Source organism: Misgurnus anguillicaudatus, chromosome 6 (genome assembly GCF_027580225.2).
Source record: "Misgurnus anguillicaudatus chromosome 6, ASM2758022v2, whole genome shotgun sequence".
NCBI lineage: Eukaryota > Metazoa > Chordata > Actinopteri > Cypriniformes > Cobitidae > Misgurnus > Misgurnus anguillicaudatus.
Genome location: NC_073342.2, coordinates 8,578,132 through 8,590,222, shown reverse-complemented (window position 1 = coordinate 8,590,222; position 12,091 = coordinate 8,578,132). Strand labels below are relative to the sequence as shown.

The 12,091-nt window shown below is 37.4% G+C and overlaps 1 long non-coding RNA gene across 1 annotated transcript in view; it reads right to left on the bottom strand.

The window, feature by feature from the left end:
• Positions 1-6,351: 6,351 nt before the first annotated feature.
• The window catches only part of LOC141364278 (uncharacterized), a 31,305-nt gene continuing 25,565 nt past the window's right edge, over positions 6,352-12,091 (bottom strand). Inside the window, exon 3 of the long non-coding RNA XR_012369960.1 lies at positions 6,352-7,405. This is a non-coding gene — a long non-coding RNA (uncharacterized lncRNA). The remainder of the gene's footprint in view (positions 7,406-12,091) is intronic.

Below are 12,091 nucleotides of genomic sequence, written 5' to 3'. Positions count from 1 at the left end.
GGCTGCACTTTCGACAGCTTCGAAATAAATGCACAGTGGCAATTAGAAAGGCAAAATCAGATCTTTTCCTCGATAAAACTACAAAACATGCAACAAACCCTAGGGAGTTTTTGAGAAATATACAATTTGTAACTGGCAACAAAACCACTGAATTTCCTTCCAGTATAACTAAAGATTCTGTTAAACTTGTAGATAAAAAGCAAATGGTTAATAGTTTTAATAAACATTTTATAGTATCAGGGTCTTCGTATCAAATCAATAGTTCACGCCCAAATTCAGATTTTATTGAAGCAGAACATAATCTATGGCATAGCGAGTTTGCTTTCTCACAAATTACTTGCTCTGACGTCTGTTCTGCTCTAAAAGATTTGGACGTAAGCAAATCGCCAGGTCCTGACTAAAATTGAATAAAATTCCACAGATCTGGAAGTCAGCATTCGTTGTTCCATTGTTCAAAGGGGGTGATCACTCTTCATTGGACAATTATAGACCTATATCTAAACTCTGTGTTATCTCGAAAGTATTGGAAAAATTGGTAAGCATGCAATTGACACAGTTCTTAAATACTCATAACATCATGTCTACTAACCAATTCGGATTCCGAAAAGGATACAGTACGTCTACAGCAATCTTAAAAGTTTTTAATTATATAGCGGAGTCAAAGTACTCCCAAAAGTGCTATTACGCCATAAAATATAGTTCCTCTTTTAAATCCGCTTAGAAAAGCGCTACGTTTTATTTTGTACCACCAAACTTGCTCGTATAACTACTCGTCTTAAATAGGAAAAACGTGGATGTGTTTGGTCACTTATAACTTTATCTCTAAATGGTACCATTGAATGAATGGGGCTAAGCTAAATGCTATCGAAGCGTCGCAGTGCGCTCCAGCGCTTACGTGCACGCACACAGATGATAGAGGGATGTATCAACAATTCTTAGTTAAGGTAATAACATATTTTAATATTGAAAATGAGTAGACTATTCCTTTAATGGAGTGTAAATGTTTTTAATGTTTTATTTCATATGTATGTAATTATGTTGGTTGTATGTTTGTTATTTGTAACTTCGTAAGTTGAAACTAAAACTATCTATGTAAACTGAGTTGCCTATCTTGGCCAGGACACTCCGGCAAAAGAGATTTTAATCTCAGTGAGTTTTTATTTCCTGGTTAAATAAAGGTTATACAACCCCAAAACAGAAAAAGTTGGGACACTGTAGAAATTGTGAGTAAAAAAGGAATGGAATAATTTACAAATCTCATAAACTTATATTTTATTCACAGTAGAATATAGATAACATATCAAATGTTGAAAGTAAGATATTTTGAAATGTCATGCCAAATATTGGCTCATTTTGGATTTCATGAGAGCTACACATTCCAAAAAAAGTTGGGACAGGTAGCAATAAGAGGCCAGAAAAATTAAATGTACATATAAGGAACAGCTGGAAGAGGGCCAATGTTTAGGAATAGGAATGTTGTCCCATTCTTGTCTAATACAGACTTCTAGTTGCTCAACTGTCTTAGGTCTTCTTTGTCGCATCTTCCTCTTTATGATGCGCCGAATGTTTTCTATGGGTGAAAGATCTGGACTGCAGGCTGGCCATTTCAGTACTCAGATCCTTCTTCTATGCAGTCTTGATGTTGTAATTTATGCAGTATGTGGTCTGGCATTGTCTTGTTGGAAAATGCAAGGTCTTCCCTGAAAGAGACGACGTCTGAATGGGATCATACATATCTAGAACTTGGATAAACCTTTCAGCATTGATGGTGCCTTTCCAGATGTGTAAGCTGCCCATGACACACGCATTCATACAGCCCCAAACCATCAGAGATGCAGGCTTCTGAAAAGAACGCTAATAACAACTTGGGTTGTCATTGTCCTCTTAAGTCCTGATGAAATGGCATCCCAGTTTTTCAAAAAGAACTTCAAATTTTGATTCGTTGGACCACAGAACAGTTTTCCACTTTGCCAAAGTCCATTTTAAATGAGCCTTGCACAGGGAAAACACCTGGGCTTCTGGATCATATTTAGATATGGCTTCTTTTTTGATCTATAGAGTTTAAGTTGGCAACAGCGAATGACACGGTGGATTGTGTTCACTGACCATGTTTTCTGGAAGTATTCCTGAGCCCATGTTATGATTTCCATTACAGTAGCATTCCTGTATGTGATGCAGTGCCGTCTAAGAGCCCGAAGATCACGGGCATCCAGTATGGTTTTCCAGCCTTGACCCTTACGCACAGAGATTGTTCCAGATTCTCTAAACCTTTAAATGATATTTTGCACTGTAGATGATGATAACTTCAATCTCATTGCAATTTTCTCTGAGAAACTCAGAAAACTATTTTTCGCCGCAGCATTTGGGGAATTGGTGATTCTCTGCCCATCTTGACTTCTGAGAGACACTGCCACTCTGAGAGGCTCTTTTTATACCCAATCATGTTGCAAATTGACCTAATAAGTTGCAAATTGGTCTTTCAACTGTTCCTTATATGTACATTCAAATCCTCTGGCCTCCCACTGCCACCTGTCCCAACCCCCCTCGGAATGTGCAGCTCCCATGAAATCCAAAATGAGCCAACACCTGGCATGACACCTCAAAATATCTTACTTTCAACATTTGATATGTTATCCATATTCCACTGTGAATAAAATACAAGTTTATGAGATTTGTAAATTATTCCATTCCTTTTTTACTCACAATTTCTACAGTGTCCCAACTTTTTCTGTTTTGGGGTTGTATATTAACCGGTCGCATATTTAAACTTTAAGCACATACATTCACGCCTGAACAACTCTTACAATTACATTTTGTGAAATAACAGTAATATGAGCATTTTGTTATCAGGGAACATAGCTGTCATTAGTCCACAAATTTACCAGATTTGTTCTAATAAGTTCAGTCAACACTAGCCATTCTGAATGTTGACTGAATTTGAAAATAAACATTCATTTAATGTTTTAAACACAGATTTATGTAGACTTTAAAAAATATGTCTTCTCAACTAAGCCCAAACAAGAAAATTTGTTTAACTTATACATTTTTGTCCGTCCAACATTTCATTAGTTGGATTTTTTACAGTGCAAGCCTGAGGCTCTAGGCATTTGCCTACTCTATAGAAAGCACCGTCCCTGGGGCCAATCAAGAGGCATTTCAAGAACAACAACATGACTCACTGCTGAACCACCATAGTGCAATGCATACTTTATCTCACAATCATCATTTGAACTATGTTGGTTCAACAACATAGTTGAAGATGTCACGTGGGAAGTGGAGTACTAATCTGTTCAAATCGATTTAATGTCAGATTACTGCTGTAAATAACGCACATTGCACCGGATGACTGATTTTGCTAACGTGATTTAGTTATCTGTTTTTTTAAAGATATTTAAATCATGCGCAAGTTCCTTCTTACGTCACTCCTCCCAGGGATTCCCCAGGGTCTTCAAGCTCGTAGGACTGCTCACATGTAGTTTTCAAATGCAGTGCTTTAATTCTGTTTACAAACTTAAAGACTCAAATATATTTTTTATATATTTAGAATGATGGATATAGAATGTACTACATGTTTTTTGCTCCTTTTGTTCAAAAGCATGATTAAGGTAAGTCTACATATTATAATTACAACGACAGTGAAGAGCTGTCGTTCAAACCACACAGGTTTGCGATGCAGCTTGTGAATGTTCGTTTGAACTATGGTTTCTGGAAACACCAAATCCTTGAACTTAATCAGTAACCACAAAACTTAGGACAGTATTTGGCTAACGATGCTTTTGGGAAACGCACCCCAGAGTGGGACCATAACTGAAACTGTGGACATATTCATCTAGGCCCATATTTAAAGCCAATTTGGCACACATTGGCCCCACCTTACAATGTTGGCTGGGGTGTTGGGGTATGATGTTTAATTCATGTATTTATGTTAACATTTATTTACATTTCATTTACGAATTTTACATTTATTCAACTGCATTTAGTTGCTTATTATTTATTTATATTGTCCAGAATCTGATGATCTGATGCAAAGGGCAAACAAAGTAGGGGTACTCTGTGCATAAATGTCACTGTATTGTACACTTGATATAAATTGAAAAAAAACCCTCTGCAATTTTTTGTATCTTGAAATAAATGTTTCTATGTTATGTGTGAATCTGTGATGTGTTGTTATCCTTTTTCTGTTTAGAAAACAACCAAGCCTTTAAATATCTCTTGTAAAAACTTTACAGGGCATAAATAGCTCTCACTTTAGATGAGCTCACAAAATACCAACAACTTAATGTTTTATCTGAATTAATCACAAATTACAATCGGAATACAGTTAACAATGCATTTATTAACACACTGAGCACATATTACTATATGTCTACATAATAAGATGTGTAAATGTAAATTTATTAATAAATAGTTTATGAATCACTTTACTTTATAAATAATATTATAAACCACTGACAACTTCAAAATAACTGGTTTGTGAATAATGTCATATTTGTGAATAATCTCATATTTATCTATGTAAACATTAAACAATGATAAATTGATCAGTTATAAATTTTTAGACATGCTTATAAATCAAGAGCAAAGTATTTTAGCTGTATTTATAAACTCCTTACTAATGTCTATTAATGTAGAAACAATGCTTTATAAATGATTAATTAATTGTTAACTAATGCTTAACTAATGATTCATAGTGTGCAGTTATTATAAAGTGTTACCAGAGAGTCCGATTGCTCTGCTTCCAAGAGTGCTAGATAGAGTTTGTCTAGAAGGGATCAATTTGATTTCGGCCGGTCGAGTCTGGTTATCGAATATTCTACCCCTTGTGGCAGGCCCGTCTTGGGAGAGTCCCCTCTGGAGGGATCCTCTAACTCAGGCCAGGGGTTCGATATTTGAAGAGTTTCGATGCAAAACGAGATAACCACCGTTTTTTTTATTGTTCAGAAATCTCGTTTTTTGGTTGTGCATTCCAATTAATTTCATTGCAACTGCAGTTGATTTGTTTTGACTTAAATCTCCATAACTTAAAAAATACAGCTAAGTAGCACCATAAAACAAAATAATAAACATGTTTTGACAAAAATGTTAAAAAATGGATTTATCTCGTTTTGCAACGAAACTCTTCACTTACAATTCATCTGAACAGAAATGTGGAAACTGGTTTTGGCCCCTGAAGGGCATGATTATAGACCAGGATCTCTCTACTAAGGTTGTAAATGTCAGGGTATGGAGGTGGATAGAACCCAGGCGCAGATAGCTTGTAACTTAAAAGTTTATTAACAACATAAATACCCTCGATGGGGCAAACAATGACAATAACTCAAAATGATAAACATGATATGACAGACAGATCACATGTGACGGTATTTTATGATACACAAAGAACCAGCACAAGACATCAAACACAATGGCATTAAATAGGGAAGAACTTAACTAGGGAACAATGACAAACAGGTGTGGGGAATAAACTAATCATGAATAATTAACAAGGGAGGAGCTCTTTTCCAAAATGCTGCAATTCCATTTCAATAGTTTTCAGAAAAAGTAATTTTTTACCTAGACCCACACATTTTGTGAATATTCAGTTTATTCTGTTAATTTTTTTTTTTTTTTGCTCAGTCTGAATATGTTCAATAATGATTATTAAATCAGACAACAATATTGTTGATTATAAATTCAAAGTTCATTTTATAAATTTTTTTCAAAACGCTATAAATCTATACATTTTTCCGTAAATTGATGGTTTGTCTTAAAACAAAAGTGAACATGCAACATATAATCAGGAACTCTTCACAGGCCCGTTGCGATTTTGTTTAACAATATGCTGAGGCTCGAATATTCAGTCCCATCCTATAGAGACAGAGCGCAGTTATGCAAATTTGAAAACCACGCCCACCGGGGGGGAAAGCAATCCAACCGTCTCCATTGACTTTGTATTGCGAGATGCCGCCTCCTTGTCATTTCTGGCTTATAACAAAAAACTGAATAATGCCTAAAAGCTGCTGTGTGACAATATGTACAGCTAACAAGCGAAAGAACCCAGAAATACATTTTTATAAGCTGTTGAGCCGTAAAACCCAGTCTTTAAGGAGAATAAAGTGGATCGCCGACTACATTTCCCCCTGGTGGACGCAGTTCTACTAATAGAAGTACTATGAAAAGTTGCCTCTATCCATTTTTGTGTCTTTAAACGCTCGTTTTTGGGGTCGACAGCTTATAAAAACTTATTTACAGATTAAATTTAAAAACAGAATAATGCCTAAAAGCTGGTATTTGACAAGTTGTACATCTAACAAGACAAAAAAACAAATACGTTTTTATAAGCTGTCGACTTTAAAAAACGAGCGTTATAAATACCAGGTGTAAACGTGATGTTTCTCTCTCGTCCACTCATGATCCGATCAATGAAAACACATCTTAATACCAAGTGTAAACAGCCCTTTAGCACTCTTCTCTCCTTCTCGTCACACGCATGCCTCACGACACCACGTAAAAAGAAATAACTTAAAACCATTATTTAAAAATGAAAACTATATGTACATTGATAGAACACATCTGCAATGAAAGAGTAAGTAACTAAAATGTACAATATAACATCATAACAAATTATAATTAAAACCGTATTTCCCGTTGCCATGATAGTCTATAATCTGAATAGACTCACAGTGTTACACCAACACATCTATTTGATTCAAAACTCATCAATTTAGGAAAAAGTATAGTTTCATATGAATATCCAAGCAAAATGTCCCTTTGGGCCTCGGGTGGGCCACTGCGGGAAAAAATTTGGGCCACAGCGGGCTGCCCCTGTGGGCTCCACTACCAGAGTGAAAGGGGCCCCAGGGCTGGGTATGGACTTGCCCAAAAAAATCAGAGTGGGCCTCTAGTGGGGTCAATTATGGGCTCACCATAATTGGGGGAAAATGTGGGCTTACTGTGGGCACATTGGCCAAAGTGGGGGCTAGATGTGGGCAAAGTGTGGGCTAACTGGTCAAAGTGTGGGCTGAGTGTGGGTACACTGGGCAAAGTGTGGGCTTACTGTGGACACATTGGGCAAACTGTCGGCAAAGTGTGGGCTTACTGTGGGCACATTGGGCAAAGTGTGGGCTAACTATGGGTACACTGGGCAAAGTGTGGGCTAACTGTGGGCACATTGGGCAATCAATAGGCACCCTGGCTATATACATGGAAGTATAATATAGAAAAAGTATGTGCAAAACATGTGAATTGAATACTGAATTTATTTTATTTAACAAAACCACATAAAACCACTTATTACTAACCAAAATAAACAAAACAAATTGAATCTTCTTGGGGCACCAGTTGATATTATCATTTGGACCTTCTGATTCTTCCCCCATCCTGTCACTGCAGATGTGGTGCCCTGGTTGCTTTTTTATCACAGCATCTAAGTGGAAACATAAAAAATATAAACATCATTAAAAGACATTTTTTAACAAGAAGTCAATCATGATTAATCCAAGTAGGTAACTAATTTTAAAACGGGTTTTCTGCATTTTAACATTGTTATTTAGCTCCAATTATTAAAGTACTTTTATTATAGTCTAAGCTATAGACCGTTTCATCGGGCGCACGGGCGCTGACGCGATATACGTCTGGATCCGAACTTTACTTCCGGTTTCGTTTTTTTATGTTCTGACTAGTTGCTAAACTGATCTCTTGAACAAATGTCTCGTCGAAAATAACAAAGGTTTTGGTTTCCTAGGTAATCTATGTGTTGTTTTATTTGCTTGTTATATAAATAAACTATGTTTTAAGAACTTTGTTGTTATTGATTCTTAGCGGAGTTTAAAGGAAATTAGGTGCGGACCACGGGAGCCGTTTGTTTATGTTGTTACTGCTGAAAAAGTCTATATATAAGATATATTTTAGTGCAAGATAACATTGGAGCTTTAAGGTGGCAATAAGTGCTAAGATACTATATTTTATACAGTGTATACTGCACTAGGTTTTCTTATCAAGTATATTATGTAGCTATGTTTTATTAACTGGATGTTTTGCTGGCTTCAAAAGGATTATCTTATAATTGTCTTTGTTTAAGAGTACCAGAAAGCTGACGTCTATTAGCCGGTGTGTCACTATTTGATTTGTGTGAATAAGCTGTGTTCTGACCTTAAGCACAATAAAATCCAAAATGATGACAGAATTTTTTTTCATTAAAACTATATGCATAATACATTATATGAGACTGAGGTGTACGGGACGGGACGAACGCGCAGGCTACGACTGCGCAGGACGGGTTAGCGATGCGCGGACGATGAAGGGTTAAATTAAAAACTTTAATTACAAACACAAGACAAAACAATAACCCACATGGAAGCAAAACACATCAACAGGATATATACACAAAGACTTAACACTAAACTTTACAAACAGCTTGACAGATAAACTGGACTAGACTTCTTGACAAGAACACACAACGGTTCAAAATGATCCTGCACAGGGCTACGGAAACAATGACATTAAATAAGAAAACCAAACAAGATAACGAGGAGGGAACAGGTGATGGGAATGAACTAATGATTTCCAATAAGCAGGACAACGAGAGGGCGGGGACAAGTGACAAGACACCGGAGACACATGACCCAATAAGCAAGGCCATGAGCCTCCACATAGAGCCTGGGGCTGCCAGAACCCTGCCATCACGACTAGATACAAATACAAAACAAGACTCCTTGGCAGGATCCTGACAGTATTGCGATGCGCATCGTACCGTGGCCTTGTATCGGGATACATATCGTATCGGGGAATTGTTGGCGATACACAGCCCTACTTATTTGTGTTTTATTTTATGAAATCCTGCTATGCATATGAAGTAACTGTTTTATAAAAGCAATAAGCCCCGCGAAGCAGTGGTGTTACAGTGCATTTTATAATAGCTAAGGGGTTGGAATGGAAATGACTTACACATTTAGTAGTGTAGTAGAAAAAACTCATGACGATAGTATGTCTGCCCTAACCGCTGCGCACAGCACTACCTACTAGACCGGCGCAATGAATGAATGTACTAAAGCAACTAACAAGATTAAACACTGCTACTCCTTTAAAAGAGGGAGGAGACCACAATAATGTCACGGTCCTGTCAGACATCTGTGCTAGATGTAGGTCTGAGTGCATCTGGCAGGACCGTGATAGTATTATGTTCTGTGTGGGGACATGTGGAATCACATTGTGTGCGTGGTTTCCACATGTTCCCGGTGTCTTGTTGCTGTCATGATCTTGCCAGACCTTAGTATAGGTTCAGGTCTGTGTTAGAGAGCAAGATCATGGCAGCATTGTGTCTACGTGGGAACACGTGTGTTTCACATCATGTCTGTGTAACACGTGTTCCCAGTGTTTTGTGGCTGTCATGGTCTTGCCTGACTTTGGTTATAGTCCAGGCCGGATGTTGGCAAGATTATGGCAGCATTGTGTTTATGTGGGAATACGTGTGTTTTCACATCATGTATGTGTAACACGTGTTCCCAGTGTCTTGTCACTTTTACCCTACTCCCTTATGTACTCGTGTCTTTAGTGATTAATTATGTTCACCTGTTCCCCATTGATGTGCTGTCTATTTAATGCCCTCGTGTTCTCTGTGTGGTGTGCATGCGTTGTTGTAGTTACAGTGTTGATGTTCCCCAGTTACCTGTCCGAGTTATTCTCGTGTTCTGCTTTATTTGTGTTTCATCACAGTGTTTTTGTTCCTTTCTGTTTGACCCCCTCGTGGGTATTTTATGTTCCCTTTGTAAATAAAACTATAGTTTATTTTTGTAGTCCTCTGCGTTTGGGTTCTCCTTTTGTTTTCACTTCCCGGTGTTTAACCGGTCGTGACAAATAAACTCTGAGTTTACAGGATAAAACCTTCACAGAGTAAGTTACTTCGGAAACAGACTCCGAGTATAAGTTACCTGTCCTTCTGAAACAGGCTTGACTTACCCGGCTGTCTCAGGTTTAACTAAAACTCAGAGTTTCCCTCATTTCAGGGCCCTTGCTTAAAATAGCAACAAATATCCAAAACATGTGGAAGAAAACAAACAACAGGATGGCAAAGATTCAGCCTTTCGTCACCTCTAGAAAGATTAAAGATGATCTAAGATGATTTGTACATACTGTCACAAGACGTCTGAATGAAGCATTGTTAAAAGGCATGTGCAGAATTACATCAACTGGCCCAAAGAAACATGGTGCAAAATGTTGTTAATACTTGAAATGTGAAATTGATTGTGAAATGTTTTCAATACATTTGAAATAAGGAAATTAAATCTATTTATAATATTTCTGCACTTTTTCACTTTTATTAGTATACTGCTATTTTTTGACACGTCCTCGTCCGCCTCATTTTTAAGATGCTGGCAACCCGCCTGCTTTTCTGTGTCGAGTTTGCCACTTCTACCTGTGTCTGCGTGAGTCTACTTTGGCTCCTCCGGTTACTCTGGTTTCCTCGCAAAGTTCAATACATCAGATTGGCTGAATTGGAGATTTACCTGTTCTTGCCACATTGTAAAATCTTTGCTGCCTTATTGTTGCATTATTATTATTATTAAATCAACTCTGATTGACAAGTCATTTCAACTTACTAATTTATCTTGACTAGAGATGAGTTGCTACATCTTATTAGTGTTGTCACGATACCAAAAATATTGTTTCGGTGCCGATACCAGGTGAAGAATCGCGGTTCCGATACTTTTCATGAAAAGGGAGAAACACTCTCAAATTCACTTAATAATATAATATTACCATAACTAATATGAAATAATGAGCCTAAATAATAACCATGTTATTTAAGCTGTGATATATGGATTAATATATAGGCTAATGTTTCCTGTACTTAAATGTCTGTTTTATCTGTGGTTAAATTTATATTTGAGTCCATAATTTCTCACAAATGAAATGCACCTCCTTTGCGTAGGTCTGTGATCTTTAAATGCTTAAAAAAATAACCTAATATAAATAAATCACTGACAAACGTGCACATGCTCTATTTAATTGAAATTAAGTTAAAGGATACTCTAATACTTTGAAAATATGAAAAATATGCTGTTGCAAATTATTAGGGCCCGAGCACAGAGGAGCAGGCCACGGAAAGGTGCGAAGCCGTATTGTTTTTGCTCGGATTTATTTATTTTTTATATTTGGGGGCAATTTGGTGGCTTTAACATACTCGAAAACTCTTGAAATTTGGCGGAGACACCAAATGTGGTGATCATGATGTTGAGACATTGGACTTGTTAAATTGTCAAGGGATTTTTTATATGTCGAACGGTTTTACCATGGCGAGGCGACAACTTTATGGCGAAATCAGAGAAACAGGAAGTGTCTAATATCTGAGGCAAAACATGTCTTATTGTGATGACACGTGGGGTATTTTTTCATCTGAAGATTCTAATCGCATCGATGTGCCTATTGTGAGTCTTGGGTATAGCACCATGACCAAACGCTAGAAAGTGTGCCAGTCAAAAAGGTGGATTTTTTGACAGTTCCATGCAATATTCTTTTAAATACTCCTCCATGCGATTGACACCAAAAGTAGCCAACATGATGCTGAGACATTGTAGATGATAAATTGCGAAAAGATTTTTGATATCTCAAACACTATTCCCATGGCAAAGCGTCAAACTTTAATTACATTTTCAGGCATATTTAAAGGCGGAGTCCATGATGTTTGAAAGCCAATGTTGATATTTGAAATCACCTAAACAAACACGCCCCTACCCCAATAGAATCTGGACCTTCTGTTGATAGACCCGCCCCACACATACGCAACCCGGCAAAGATGTCAGTTAGTAGACACGCTCCTTACTGCTGATTGGCTATAAGTGTGTTTTGGTAGTCGGCCTGTCTCCTTTTCCAAAGCGTTTTTCAAACATTGTGGACTCCGCCTTTAAGCCCTTGGCACGCACTTTGGGTGCCTAAACATGCTTCAAACCTCATGAAATTTAACAGAGATTTCAGAGTAATCCGTCATTAGAGCCTGGCAAAGGCTGGAACACGGCATGGCAGGGGGGCTTTTTAATGCCCCATGTAAGGCAAAAACAAACATTGGTGCACAGATCGGAAAGACCCAAACAACTTTCCCAATCCAACCTATTAG